The following is a 14,731-nucleotide window of genomic DNA, read 5'->3' as shown; positions in this document are numbered from 1 at the left end:
CAGTAGTTTATCTTGTGCTTTAATGGAGGTTATACGGTCAGTAATCACATATCTGTGGAGGCTTCTTGAATCATATTTCTCGGTCTTAATATCCTTGCATTCCTCAAGATGTTCCAGTTTTGCAGATTATATAATAATCATCGAATAACTGAGAGGAAGCAAAGTTTACATTCAGAGCATGTAATCTTTAATTTGCCACTCTAAAAAGGAAAAAAAATGATTTTACAGAGCAGCACAAACGAAACACTGACTTTTTAATCGCTGTCACACTTTACCTATCCTCAGAACATGCATCCATAACGTTAAAACAAATTGTGTTAACCCACCATCAAGTACATTTAGGGATACTGTGCGTCCCATTGAGGTTCTATGACTGGATGTTGCACTAGATCGACCTCTGGGCTCTTGCTCGGTTTAGCACAAACACGCTCATTGATTCCACACCCTCATCTCAAAATGACCCCACCTAACCTTCATCTCAACCTCTTCTCAAAGTCAGCTAAATCTCCTATGTACAACTCAACCATAACTCAACCTCACTTTAATGTTGCCTCAGCCTCACCTCTACATCGGCTCAGTTCAGCCTCACTTGTTCCACTCCTCTTCAGAACTTTCTCCGCACCTCAGTGTGAGCTCAACCTCAAGTCTACCTAAAGTGATGCCAGTAGATCTTAACCCACACCTCTCCATCACCTCAGTGTCTCCATACCTTAACCTCATCTCAATTGCACCCTAACCTTACGCCTTCATATGTTGCTCATCACTCATGCTTACCTCATCCTCTATTCAAGTTTAATCACACCACAACACAATCTCACCTACACCTCAGCATCCACCATTTGTCTCATTAGTCTTATCCTCATCTCAACCCTTTAATCGCATCTCATCTACTCACATTCATGCCTGTTAATATTTACAGGTTTATGATACTGTTCGTCAGGGATTCCAAGTGTCTTTTATCTAACACTTTCTTTATGCATTGATTGACAGTGTATTTCTCTGTTTGATGTCAGAGGTTTTGGTTTGTGCACTTTGCAGGGGCAACCACAATTTGGTGCAATCTATTTTTTCCTATAAATGTTAAGACTAGAGCAGATGGTGTGTTGAAGAACAATTTGCTAGAAAGAGTGCTGCACTGTAAGACTGCATTATATTACTGCTGCCCCTAATTGAAATATTTTGACCCCGCTCACTTACTCGATGATTTGGTTTCTCATAAATATAATTTCTAGAGCTGGTGTCTCCAAAACAGGTGACATCGAAAATTAGGCCTCGAAACAGGACAGTGCTCACCCGATAATGCCTGGCACTATACATTTCAGGAGCCCTCCAGAACTGGACACACTGGGCCCTATTCATGAAAAAAGCAGATGGAATATGTGCTGAGATCTCCTCCTGGACTTTTTCCCCAACTTTTTTGAATTCACAAACATTCCTAGTAGTGCACCTTAATAGGTGTGCAGGTGGCAGGTTTCAAAGCACTCTCATAGGACAGCCATGCTACTGTCCCAGTCGGTTTGTATGCTCACTGTATGCCATTTCCCACAGCAAAGAACTCCACATAGAGGGAAAAGGAGTCTCTTGTTCTAATGCATATATTTTTTTAATGTTTTCTGTCAGCAGGCACAAAGTTTTTCCTCGTGGAGAAAGCCCTTACCCTGCACCCTAGAACTTGATTATCAATTTTCCATTCCACACATGAATGGAATTTACACCAGCACTGTGCTAGAGTAAATTTATAACCCTTTTCGGGGAGAGAAAAAGGGTTGATAAGTTGTTGAGAATGATTGCAAACATACAAATGTGTGGGCTTTCTCAAACTTCTGGGGTAAATCATAGCTAGAAATGTCCCTATCCCACCCTTTTTTGGTAGTATTAATTAAAATATGATGAAACTAGTCATAGGAAGCATGTGTTTTATATGTAGCATAATATACGGCTAATGGAGAGAAATTAACAATTTACATATGACATACCCGAAGATGGACATAGAAGAGAAAATCAAGGAGATTCAATGAAATATAGTTTGAAGAGGTTTGTTTTAAATTCTTTATGAAATGCCTGTGACTGTGGGTTAAGTGTGATGTCAACAGGACTGGAATTACATAGTCTTAGAGCAAAGGATGAAAAGCCATGTTTTAAAATTTGAGTGTGATTTATGGAAGTGGAGATCTGCGGACTTGTGGCATAGGGTTCAGCACCTATAAATAGGTTTACTCCTGCTGGAACTCCTAAAGAAATTACGATTAAGCGTAAAAAGGTAACTTTGGATGTAAATGTGTGTTTACAAACCAATTTACCTTTGCCAGTGTGGCCTACAATGTCAGAGGTAGCCTACAGAATTTAAGAAACATTTGGTTTGTTCCTCCCTTTGGATTTCCTGTCAGTTCCCAAACTTCCAGCTTATTGCCTACCTCACTGTTGTGCTTCGTGATTGTCCGCGTCCTAGTGTTCTACATTGGCGAAAGTTCCTGATCTGTTGCATCCAGTGGGCTCAGCATTGGTACCCAGGTTAGCATTTGATCTCAGCACAGTAACCGCCATTGTGGAGCTGAGTATGGTGACTATATATTTGCCATCAGACTTTCATACTCTGAATAATATCTATTCTAATGTGTTTGCATTTGCCCTTTTACTTAGTGCACACTGTGCTCTACATCCTCAGGGTCAGACATCTTACCGCGTCAGAAGCGACACCACTCCGGTCCGTGTTTCACCATTGTGGTGCTGTTTGTTATAGAGCTCCTCTGTCTTTCTTTTCCCCTTCCCTGTTTTCCTCTCCCTTTCTTTACTGAGGTGTGCAAGCTCGCCGACACCTCTGGAATCATTCAGGGAAGGCTGGGGATTGTGGCAACTCCACATCCTCATGCAAAGCCTGAGATGGAGCAATGAGTGGTAATCAAACTGTGCTACTCAAATTTATCTAGGAAAGTTTAGAGGGAATATCCCATGATAGGACTACCCTGGGACTGAGACACCCTATTGTCGTTTGACATACTGCTTTCAATAGACAGGGAAAATAGACTACCTAGACACATCCCTTTCAGTGATGCTATCTTCAGGCTCGAAACCTTTAGAAAGACCATAGTTTGGGAAGTGATTGAGTTTGTCATCAGAGCTTTAAAGATGCTCAGGAGTTATGAGAGCAGAAACCACATTTTACTTCTCAGGATTTTTTGCCAGCAACACATCTGAGAGCAGTGCGGGTCTCTGGATGGCCACATGGCCGGAAGCACGTCATCCCACGTCTCCTGCTTGCTGGGATGTTGCCTTTGCAAGTCCCTCCCCTTAGCACAAACTACTCTCTGCCCTTGTGGTTTGTGGTTACAGGGAAAGGGCAAGGCGACTTAACCTAAACATCCAGGAGACGTTTCTTTCTGACTTTTCATATGTTGCTGACATGTTTTCTTAACCTCAGGCTAAAACCCCACCACACAAATATCTTATTTGGTGTTATAACAATCTAACCCATCCATATGTATGTACCTCTAGGTTAAGTTCCTATAAATCAAGTGCCAGGCATCTCCCGCTGCTCCATTGAAGTTTTGAGAGTGAGACGGGACCAAACATTTATATATATTTTATGGCTTTCTAGAGCACAGTTTTACGAGTGCATTGACAGCTAAGTGCTGGAGAGTAGGAAACAAACACCCCGAATGAACCAGGAGATATTTACAATAAAACTCTTAGAGCATCGTTAAAGATATCCACTTACACAGGTAAAAGGACCCTCGCAGCAGGGGAAAACCGAATAGAAACATGACTAAAAGATCTGAGCACTTAAGAGTCAAAAGCTTGTAAAAGTGAAAGCTTTTTATGTGTGTTTATAAATGTGAAGGAAGAGAAATACGGAACTTTGACCCCCAAATGACGAGTTTATTCGTGGCGTTTGAGCACAGGTAACAAAGGGCACGAGACAGAAAATTAGATGAATGACCTCAAAGAGCAACAAATAATGTGACATTTCTCAACCCTATGAAAGGGATTTTCCAAAAGAGCAATGGCCTAGTAGATCAGAAGATACATAGTGTGCCCCAAAACACTAGAAAACCAGCAATTGAAAATACACAGGGATTGAGGATCACGGGGATCTGGAATACTGCCACGGGACCTCGTGTTTTACAAAGGCCAGCCCAGGAGGAGGACACCCTCTGTGCTTACATACCTGGTTCTGGAACTATAAATTCCTTGATGTCTGATGGTTTTCAATGGTGCAAGAGCACAAGAGCATACCTTGCGCTTATAGAACCGAAGTGCTATAGGGTGCATAACATGCTCGGTAAGTTCCCAGACCATGTCCGCTTTAGTACTGCGGTGCACTAAGGGGCATATTTAAGGGCCCTAGCGTCATTCTAATGCCACATTAGCGCCATTCTAATGCCACATTAGTGCCACTTTTTAACGCTAATGTGGCGTTAGAAGGCAAAAAAGGCCAAGCCATATTTACAAGGTGGCAGTGCATGCATTGCAGCACTTTGTAACCCTTTGCACTACTATGCCTGCGTCAGGCATAATGTATGCAACGGGGGCGTTCCCCCATTAGGGGGGCTGAAAAAATGGCACAAGGAAATCAAACAGATTTCCTTGCATCATTTTTTTCAGCAATTTTAACACCTGCTCAGAAAAGGCGTTAAAAGTGGGCATGCCATTGATTACAATGGGCCCGTATGTACTTTACAGGAGTAGCGCCAACATTTTGGCCCTACTCCTGCAGAGTTCATCAATAGCATCAAAAAAATGATGCTATTGCCCCCTACCCTGCGCCATGGTGTGCTGTATTTTAAATACAGCACACACATGGTGGCAGTAGGGGGGGCGCAATAGGGCACAAGAAAAGTGGCGCTGTACTGTGTGCAGCACCACTTTTCTTAAATATGCCCCCAAGTTGAGCAACTGTTTCTTCAGCCAGTTCCCTAATCAAATTCTCCATCTAGTGACAAACTGAAGAAAAACTTAGATCATTCACCTGGCTATCTGAGTGCCTTTATAAAGTCCTCTAACCTTCCGGCAACATAGGGTGGGACATTAAGCACTCCCTTACCCTTAAAAATAAGTAATCTTAGGAAGGGATGGTTGCTCTCAGTTCAATAAACACAGTGAGCAAATGGCTCCCCTGCCGCCTCTCCTCCTTTGGGCGCCCCATCCAGAAGTAAGCCACCATGAGCATTTTGTATCTGTGACACCTGGAGTCCTTAATGCTTGGTTTTGGACTGGCCAGCTTGGATCAACATACATTTAGCACGCCTCACTGGGAATATTAAGAAAGAAATCACGAAAGTGAAATCCTAGAAAGACCAAATACGAAGAGTTTGTTGAGAAGGAAAAAGTAGATAATTATTGTAAAACGCGGGAGACAAATGGGAAAGAATGGGAAAAGAAGCAAATTTAGAGTGCTGGGAAGTTGGAAAATGATTGTAAAAAGAGGAGGGAAGACCTACTTGAAAGAAAAAGATGGAAACCAAACTGAAAAAAAGTAAAAGGGCTAAGTAAAAATAAGAGTTCAGAATAAAGAATGCATTAATTTAATCATTTTTGATAACAGCGGGAAAACAAAAAGGAGGCAGAAGTTATATGATGGATAGAACCAGTGAACGCTTTTTCTAATGCAGCCAGATACCTGCCAGAGGCTGGGTATCCTCTAAATTCACCAGATTGACTAATCTGGGATCCTTGGGTCCAAGAGGAGTGATGGACGTTGCCTGATTGCCGATAACGAACGATCTCCAGATCAGGCGTTGGATACACGTAATCTGTGACAATGCCAAATGTCAGAAAGTGGAAATTGAATAAAAGAGAAGATAAAACAACTGCACCTGCAAATGGTTGTGCTGTTATGTTCCCTCACAATGCTGTCGATAGTGATGCCCCTCACTAGTTTTATCTCACTACCGCTCTTCCTTTGAATTAAAATCTCTAGGTGTCTCATTGGAAGGATAAAAGACACTATTTATTACACCTCCCTACCACTAGATGCTCAATCCCCATTGTGGACTCCCAGGTTCCCGAACATCCTCCATACCCTGTTTTTCCTTCGAGCCTCTCTCAGCTAGTGTGCAAAGTATGAGTGTCCAGCTTCGAAGGTCTTTCAACTGTAGATCTGAACGCTTGACTTGGTGCCTGGTTTCCCAGATGCACCTTAGTCCCTGACCATCTACTTACTTGCACTTTCAATGGCATGGATTTGTTGTTATTTTGTATGGTTGTTAGGTCCTGTTCCTATCACAACGACAACTTCAAATAATCATGCTTAGCCTCACAATGTCTCAGAAATGTTCTCTTATACTAAAGATTACTATCTCCTATCTCTAGTTAAGTGACGTTTTAAGCATCCATACTGTAGCTTAGTACAAATTGTACTCATCTGAGGCCTTTCTTTTGCAGGCTGGATTGTGCCAGAATCAATGGAGACTAGGAATGTTGGGATGCTATCCTCTGGGAAGAATGGGCAATCAGAAGGAAGACTGGAGAGGATTTTGCAGGTTAAGTCTGACAGCCGAACAGAAGCTTACTTCTGCTGAATTCTCAATTGTCAAGCAGGGTGTGGCACGCGGGTATGTCCTTTATAGGCTCTGGATTCAAAATGGCCACTGAGAAGGTTGCAGTGGGTTGTGGATTTAAAATGAAATGGCTACCAAGAAGTTTCTAGAAAGTTCCTGAAGGTTCCTGAGGTAGATAACCCAGTGCAGGTGGTGAATTATCTGCAGAGATGGCCCTTTAAACACTTTATAATTGAAACACTATAATGTTAGGCCTGGCCACTGTTTGTGCCTTGAGCTTCATGTTCCTGTGTTCCTGACTGCTCCTAGTGGCCGTGACACTACCCCCTTGTGTTGTGTATGTCTAAGATGTTTCGGGGATAGACGTTACTCAGGGCAGAGAATATTAGGGGGCTCTTGGTGTCCATGACAATTCCATCATGTTTGAAGTACCTAGGAAGGATAGACGTGAGCACTGGACAAGATTGCACAAGGTTGCCCATACAACATACTTATACCTTTTTTAGAACAACTTTGGCAAGGGACACTTTCATGAGAGATTTGCAAAGCTGCATAATTATTTCTACTGAGGTATGCATATTTCTCATGGGAACTTTGGAAAATAACCAAAGTGCATATTAATCTAGGAAGGAGTGTAAGAAAATGTTCACTTTCTCCATGATTTATTGCCTGGTCCCTATGGGAGTGCACAGGCATGGAACAAATAGGAAATTTGTGAGCTACAGCTAGACCAATAATTGGAAGCTCTTTAGGAATATGCTGTATAATAAAAACTTCACACACTCTTAAGTTTCATTCTCTTCCATATCCTTTAAAATTGTTTTGTACATTTGTTGACTAACAGGAAATGATGAGCTTCCTATATGTTCTTGTATTGATCTGCACATGCAAGTCCACATTATTAATCTGATCTACATCAAAAGATAAATGAGTGGGGCTCAACTCCCATATGCCTGTAAATAATCACAAAAGTTTTTGAATGCAAGATTTGGTGCCTGAAAACTGCCTCAGCCACAAATGTGCCTCTCTTTAGATCATGTGTGCAGTGATGAAATAATGGGTGTTGTTACCTTTGTAAACTTCAACACATCATTAGTCCCCATCTTTACAAGGCCCCATGCAGTGCTCCATCATCTTTTGCAGCGAAACCAAAGTTATCCACAGGCGAGGTGTCCATGGGATGGGACAGATGCATTCCCCAGACATCATGTCCTTCACCCTTTGTGGCATAGCTTTGGCGTAGAGTGATGACATCATCCTGATGCACCTGTGCACATGACCTTAAAGGTATGCTCCGTGGCTAGATTTCTGGTGCAAGCAGAATTACGGGTGGTCAGACGCTGATCAACATCCTCTTATCACCCTTAGCTTGAGCTATCACTTGATTGGACAAATGTGCATAAGCAAGAATTGGGAGGGTGATGGCAATGGTTTGTACCACCAAAACTGGTAGATGGGGGAACGGTTGTATGTTTGTAGAGGTGAACATTTAGAAGCCCAGGATTAAACTTAAAATGTCATGGGTCGCACCTGCTCCGGTGCACTTTAAGGCTGGCAGAATAGCAATTAGTGGTAGTTTGACCAAGTGATCGGATGCACTTCTGTGGTACACTCTAATGGGAATTTATCACAAAAATATTATAGTTCACACTGTTGCGTAGGTTCTCATGATCCTAATGAGACTACTGGCTTTCGGTGGCAGAATCGCCTGGACTGTGGGAGACTGAGTCTGAACCTGCTCCAGGTGATGCCTGTTAGCATAATCTGGGTTTGTTCCAGCTAGCTAGCAGTGCCTCATCTCTACCTAAGAGCAGGGATAATTGGGCAACTGGTGCATGACATAACTGACTCCTCAGGGAAACCGTGGTCACTCAGATCTCATCCGTTTCTCTCAGTTACATTAGTCTCATGTATACAAGGACAATCAGAGGCATAATAAAGTTCAATAAGGTTTTATTGAAGTAACTGTATCTTATATAATAAAGCATGTATTGCAATAACTAGGATGATGAAGCACAACCGGATTAAAAAGGTGACAAGGAGAGTAAAACACAAGAACGCTACCAAATTGCCACTAGGGTTTGTATAGATAGTTTCTACCTAGGCTATTTTGGAGGACAGCATGTTAAGCTCTAGTTCTGCCCTTTGGGTTTCCCCTGGGAAGACATCATCCTTCATACCTGAGCAAGAGGCCTGTAGTCTACATAAGGAGCTGCAGCAAAGCACTCAGCAATCAGCATACCGTCGTGGTCATCTGGCCGTGATCTCCCTCTAACATACATGGGTTAAAGTAATGTTTTTATAATAAAACAGCTGATGTTCCAAGAAAGGATCCCCATGTAAGAGTGTGTATGTTTCTGTGAATATTGGAGACAAAGCGTACCACTTTTGCCGGCAACCTATCTCACTGCAGCCTTGAGAATCCACAGAGTGAAAGAAATGTCTTTATTTAAGAACTCAGTGCTGGCGTAGGCAAAGACCAGCAAGTCCGCAAATGTGGCTATTGTTAAAATAATAAAAACAAAGCTGAATAAAATATATCTAGGTTAAAACGCACAGCGGCTGGCCTAGTTTGCTAAAATAACGTGTGTAAAGCTATAGCTAACATGGCTACACAACATGTTGTTTTAATAATCACATGGAATAGGTCTAAATGCAAGCAAATGTGTGGTCTGTTTATTGACTATATCTCCAGCTATTTCTAGCTCATAATTATTTTACTTGCTTACTAAGTGTGTGTCTAATGAATTATTAATTAGGATGGGGGGCTTTATGAGCGTTGGCTCCCTTCTCAGTGAGCCATGAAGAAAAGAACAGTGCCAGCGTACTGTGCATCCGTAAACTTTTAGCCCATGGATTGCAGTGCAGCCCTCCATCCAGAATTATTTTATTTTCCTTTCTCCACACATTTCACTTTCAAACCCACCTTTATGATCTGTCCACCACACAACTCTTCTCTTCGCCACTCTCCATTTCTTCCTTAGTTTCCCTCTCTCTTTTTAGCCCATCCCACTAGGTCAGTATCTCTTCCTCCAAGAAACGTCACATTGCAGTATGCCAACTGGGTGCTGCCTTTGCACTGTTTCACTAATTCCACCCTCCACCTTGAAAAGAGGCAATATTTCAACTAGCTGGTCTCTGACAAAGTGTCCAAGCACATGATTGCCCTCACTTGCTTTGTTCAGGGATGTAAGTGCACTACTCTGACCGGCCTGTTGCTCTTTGTTGTACTCTTACTCTTCACTTAGCCGAACGCTATTCAGTGTGTACGTGGCCCCGCTGGCAGAACTAATTCGCTCATTCGGTTTCATCCCGAATTCCTACGCAGATGATACCCAACTTATCATTCCGATTAACAAAGACATGGAGGAAGTGGCGACCCGCTTTAACGCTTGTATGATAGTGGTGCACAGCTGGATGAAGGCCAACTGGCTAAAACTGAATTGTGAAAAAACGGAAATCCTGTGCTTTGGGATCAAGAGGGAACAATGGTCCTCCATTTGGTGGCCCAAAGAGTGTGGAACTCTTCCTGTGCTAGGTTCTACCTCTAGGAAGTTAGGATTACTGTTTGATGATCAACTGTCCTTTAAACCCCAGGTTAATCAGATAATTAAAACTTGCATGTGGACTCTGAAGAAATGAAAGAAATTTTTTCCCTTTATCCCACAACCTTGGAGAACTACTGCTACTCTGGCTTTGGTCATTTCCAGATTGGACTACGGGAATGCGCTTTTGCTCAATCTGGATAAAGGATCGGTAAATAAACTGCAGCTGATGCAGAACACGGCTGCTAGGCTACTATTGAAGCTGCCACGCTCGGCCTCTGCTAAGAAGTGCCTCAAAAACCTGCACTGGCTTCCGGTAATCCAACGGATCTCTTTCAAAGCCCTCTGCATCACCCACAAAGCCGCTCATGGGATTGGTCCTAAGGCCTTGACTACTAAACTTCAATGGTATAGACCTAAAAGGTTGCTGCGTTCTGCCAGCACCTATCAAATTCAAATTCCCCGCACCAAAAAGGCGAAATGGGGCGACAGAGCATTTACTATTGCAGCTGCTAAGGCCTGGAACTCACATCCATTGGAACTGAGGAGAGAACACAATTATCTTATTTTTAGGAGACTGGTTAAGACCTGGCTCTTCCCGCAATAAGACCCGGAGTCTCCTCCTTAGCGGACACAGCCTCACCCTAGTTAGCGCTTCGATGCCCTCGGGCCGGAATGCGCTTTATAAATACTCGATACATACATACATTACCTACTAAAACCAAGGAGAAACAAATCATACACAGAATTATAGATGGGTAACTATGAATACAAGGGTTGTCAGCAACATGAAATAAACAAAGAAAGCTCAAGCTGTCTACAATGTCATTCAGAACTCCAGGGTGAAAAATGCTCCCTTTATTCACGGTTATTCAGCTAAGATTTTATGCTGTGCACAGATTTCACAAAGACTAGTACTGTGAACAAGGACTGGATCAGTCAAGCCCCATTTACACGACTGGATATTGTTGTCACAGCAGTTAAAACCAACTTCAGATTCTCCCTTCTGTGATGTAATTGAAGTCAATAGTGGCATTTTGGAAAGCCTGCTCACATCAGAAGCCCATTAGCACATTCTGCCCTTGTGGACCTGTTTTCCTTTGAGCCTCTCTCCGCTAGTGTGCCAAGTATGACTGTCCAGCTTCGAAGGACTTTCGACCGTAGATCCGAACACTTGACTTGGTGCTTGAAAGTTTTCCCAGATACACCTTAGTCCCTGACCATCTAGAACCTTGCACTCTGACCATCTAGAACCTTGCACTCTGACCATCTAGAACCTTGCACTCTGACCATATAGCACCTTTTACTCTGACCATCTAGAACCTTGCACTCTGACCATCTAGAACCTTGCACTCTGACCATCTAGAACCTTGCACTCTCCATATCATGTATTTATTTTTACTTTATCTGGTTGTTAGGTCCTGTTCCTCTCCCCATAAACCTATAGAATTGCATATGGGCAACTGTGAATAACAGGCATATTTTTTATCAATATCAATAACCCTACTATTAACATTTAAACCATCTATAATTTCATGTCATATATGTCTCCCAAACCAGTGGCCCCTGATTCCACCATTTATGCAGGAGCAAAGGAGTGATGGTAGAGGCATGCATAACATAGCCTGCCCACTAAAAGTAAAAAAAAAACACAAGTGACCCCCCACCCACCCCTACCATCCTGTGGAACTTGCAAAATCGCCCAAATCCAAAACAAAAAGAAAATCACATAGCTCCCACTCACCTAGATGGAGATTGGAGAGAGAGCACCACATTGATACCAACTCTGTTTAAGCCGTTTGTCAACGCTGGTACCTTTGTACTGTCAGCACTAGTTGGGGAGTCCTGCTTTGAAGGGGGCACAGTGGAAGAAGGTGGTTGGTGTAGCCACCACCCACATTGCCCTGCCTCCCTGAAGTCTGTGGAGACACAGAATAGGCAGGAGAAGGTAGATGAGACTGCCAAGTGCCATTCCACCACCACCCTCAGGTCTCTGGAGACAGGGCGAGAAGGCAGAACACTGGCTAAACAAAGGCTTCTACTTGTGATGTCACTCCAGCAAGTAAGCAATTTGGCTACCCACTGTTTCTACATCATTGCAGTAAATAACCAGATTTCGATCCAATGGCTAACAATACAGACATCCTATAGAAGTGACATTTAAAATGGTTAGTAATCAGTGCTTAATTTGTAAATAAAAAGGTGCCGGTGCCCAAAGTCCTACTCTTAAACCCGCGGCTGCTGCAATTAAATGTGTGAACATGGAATACTCAGGCGGCGTAATCCTAAAGCCATCTCGTGCCTCTTCAATCCATGTAAAGCTTCTCCCTGCCCCTTCAGCTCACTCTTGCAGCTTTCTCCCTTTGTGACGCTTTTTCGTTTTTCCCTTCATTCGTCTTTCCCATATGTGTCTTTTGCTCGCAGCAAGTGCTTGAGACAGAATAATAAGCCCCAGCCCTCAAAAATAAGTGCTGGTGCTCAGCACCGGAAGCAACAAGCACAAATTAAGCACTGTTAGTAATTACATGCTAGCCTACAAAAGGGCGTATTAAACTATATATGAGCATAAGTGCAACAAATTCCTGATGTGCAAGTGTCAGGCTGTTTTAAGGAACACAAAACCTCAAAATTCTGCCAGCTATCCACCATAAGTAGACATCCCCCGGACAATAGGCGTGGTGGCAGATTGCATATGTGGTTCAGCCCATCAGACTCCATCTTTTAACTCACTAAAGGTGTTACATTTTCTGAAAAGAAAAACACTCCCATTCACTGACCTGACTGTACATCTCCGCAAAGAAGAACACAGTCTGCAGTCGAAATATCCAAGCATCTTGAAAGTCACCCCATCCCAAAAATACCACAATGAGCTATACAAATGCAAAACCAATAACGTTGATACTATTTGTGAAGATAAACAAGAGTGTACTGATGCACTCTGCTCTCCATGTGGAACCATAAAAAAAATTCAGCATTGAAATAAATTCTCCCTTCTCCCTGGATCCATTTCCAGAGTTTTACCACTGCCTCTTACTGAACGATAAAAGTTCCAATTTATCATGTTATGGAAAACAAAATTAAATCCAAGTGTTTCAAAAGCAGAAAAGATGAAACTACTTGCCATGAACTTTGATTTTGCAATAACTCAGGAGCAACATAACCGTTAAGGATATTTGTACCAAAAACAAAAACAATATATTTTATTAGCTCCTCTGGTAGAATATTAATTTGCAAAAATGTTATAAACATGTATGACATTCTTCAAAGTTTCTCGAGGATATTTATAGAAGCCTCGGAATATCTTGTTTCATTTTAATATTACAAAAATCCCAAATATTCCAGCATAGATATGATTTTAATTGGATGTCATAATGTAAACCAGCACTATATTAGAAAATGATCTACTATTGTGTTATTAATCTGACATCTTTGCAAACTCCCAGTTTCTTTCTGAGAGTGCTGGATTTCTTTCTGTACTTGCATACTGCTAGTAATTCAATGAAGAGACAGAGACATCATAGGATGGTTAAACTGCATTTGAAGCAAGACTTGCCTATGAGGGTGGTGCAAGTTGGAGCAGCTTTGCTTAAATGAAGAGGGATTAAGGGCCATATTTATACTTTTTGACGCAAAACTGCGCTAACGCAGTTTTGCGTCAAAAAAATTAGCGCCGGCTAACGCCATTCTGAAGCGCCATGCGGGCGCTGTATTTATTCAATGGCGTTAGCCGCCGGCGCTGCCTGGTGTGCGTGAAAAAAAACAACGTACACCAGGCAGCGCCGGCGTAGGGGGATATGGAGCTTGGGCACCAAAAAATGGGGCAAGTCAGGCTGAGGCAAATTTTTCGCCTCAACCCGATTTGCGCAATTTCTTTCGACTCCCAACCCCCATTGAAATGACTCCTGTCTTAGCAAAGACAGGAGTCATGCCCCCTTGCCCAATGGCCATGCCCAGGGGACTTATGTCCCCTGGGCATGGTCATTGGGCATAGTGGCATGTAGGGGGGCACAAATCAGGCCCCTCTATGCCACAAAAAAATAAAAATAAAAAACTTACCTGAACTTACCTTAATGTCCCTGGGATGGGTCCCTCCAGCCTTGGGTGTCCTCCTGGGGTGGGCAAGGGTGGCAGGGGGTGTCCCTGGGGGCTTGGGAGGGCACCTCTGGGCTCCTTCCGAGCCCACAGGTCCCTTAACGCCTGCCTTGTCCAGGCGCTAAAAAACAGCGCAAAAGCGGCTGAACGTCATTTTTTTTTACCCGCCCACTCCCGGCCGTGAATTTTGCCTGGGAGTGTAAATACGGCGCACATGCCTCGGAGTCAATTTTTTAGACGGGAATGCCTACCTTGCATATCATTAACGCAAAGTAGGTGTCCACGCTAAAAAATGACGCAAACTCCATGGACTTTGGCGCTAGACACGTCTAACGCCAAAGTATAAATATGGAGTTAGTTTTGCGTCGGAATTGCGTAAAAAAAAACGACGCAATTCCGGCGCAAACAGAGTATAAATATGCCCCTAAATGTTTTAAATCACAGTAGACCTGAAGAGGGGCAAATAAAATCTTGGTTGAAGGTCTCAGTTTCCGCAAGAAGTTCTGTACAGAAAGAAAGGTCTTGCAAGTGCCACCAGCATGACGCTGGTGCAAAGCTCCAGAGAGCGGATGCCTGTTGTCCTGAAACTGGGGAGTG

The sequence above is a fragment of the Pleurodeles waltl genome, chromosome 11, assembly GCF_031143425.1.
Source record: "Pleurodeles waltl isolate 20211129_DDA chromosome 11, aPleWal1.hap1.20221129, whole genome shotgun sequence".
Taxonomy (NCBI): Eukaryota; Metazoa; Chordata; class Amphibia; order Caudata; family Salamandridae; genus Pleurodeles; species Pleurodeles waltl.
This window is presented reverse-complemented; position numbering follows the sequence as displayed.